The following is a 1,295-nucleotide window of genomic DNA, read 5'->3' as shown; positions in this document are numbered from 1 at the left end:
TGTTTTAAGGGTAGTTGCCCAGACGAGCGTAGCTAGCATTAGGTAGTGTTTGCTGATTAATTAATTTGTGTTTAACTGTCGTGGAGTATAAAACCTACCTCATCTTTTAATGTCCATATAATTCTGAATTTAAATGATGTCACCATTTTAACTCAAATAAACAAAAGGTAGGTTAAGATTTAGCTGTGTGGAGTCGACTCCAGCCCCAGCCAAACAGGGGACCTTGGAGCGGCCACTAAAAAAAGGCTTTGAAAAAAACAGCATGCAGGTACAGTACGTTTCCGCTAAACAGCTGCATACGCCTCATTGGAAACAACAGAAAGAAGACCACGCTACAAAAACATTGTGCCACAGGCCAGAAGTCAATCAGTCAAAGGTTAGAGGAGATTTTAAGTGAAGAAACACACCATTTTGTCTCCTTTTTAAGGACAAAATTGACAAGTAAACAACATTTGGAAGACAATACACCGCTCCGCCTCTGAAACACTCATGGGATTTAAATACGCGCAGCTCACAGAGCTAAACCATTACACAGGTGCGGCATTTACATTTACGTCTGCAGTTTTAATAAATTCCCTTCAAAATTGCAGTGACCCTGCCAGTAATTTGTAAGGAGCTTAAATATCCCCCATGGTGTTCACAATCATATTAAAAGTCATATTTTGATGCAATTATGAGTGTTTGGTGCATGGTAAGCGTACTGATGTTTTGGAAGTATTGGAATCCTTTGGAAATTAAATGAATATGAGCTGCATACTGCCACCTTTCAGCATGAATGAAAAAATAAAAACTTTTAAAAGACTATTTATTATCTCAATTTAGATTTTGGTTGTTGCTTTAAAACAATTGTGTCCTGAAATCTGCACATATCCTGCCCTTTCATCAGTCCCTGTTTCTCTGTCCATCACTCCATCCCTTCCTCCTCTCTGCTCTCTCTCTGCTCCCCCTCCTTTCCCCAAATTCACAAATTAAAAACCCCTCTGGCTGTTCTCCAGTCTTCCCAAATGGGTTGGAGGTGACAAGTAGCCTCCATCAAGCCAACACTCACCCCCTCCCCTGTCTTCACACACTCACTGTACATGCACAGGCACATTTACACACATACATACACACTGCAGCAGCTGAGGGTGTGACCCAAGTATTGTGTGTGTGTGTGTGTATGGGATACCTGGTGTTAAACCAACAGTAAGCCCTTCTTCCTGGTATACCTCCGTCGGCAACTTGGCCTCAGTGGACCTCACCCCACCGCAACCCTGCCTGGGGCTAATCCTGGGATCCACTCACACACACACACA

This window comes from Morone saxatilis, unplaced genomic scaffold, assembly GCF_004916995.1.
Source record: "Morone saxatilis isolate NCDOM2014 unplaced genomic scaffold, NCSU_SB_2.0 Contig2, whole genome shotgun sequence".
Lineage (NCBI taxonomy): Eukaryota > Metazoa > Chordata > Actinopteri > Moronidae > Morone > Morone saxatilis.
This window is presented reverse-complemented; position numbering follows the sequence as displayed.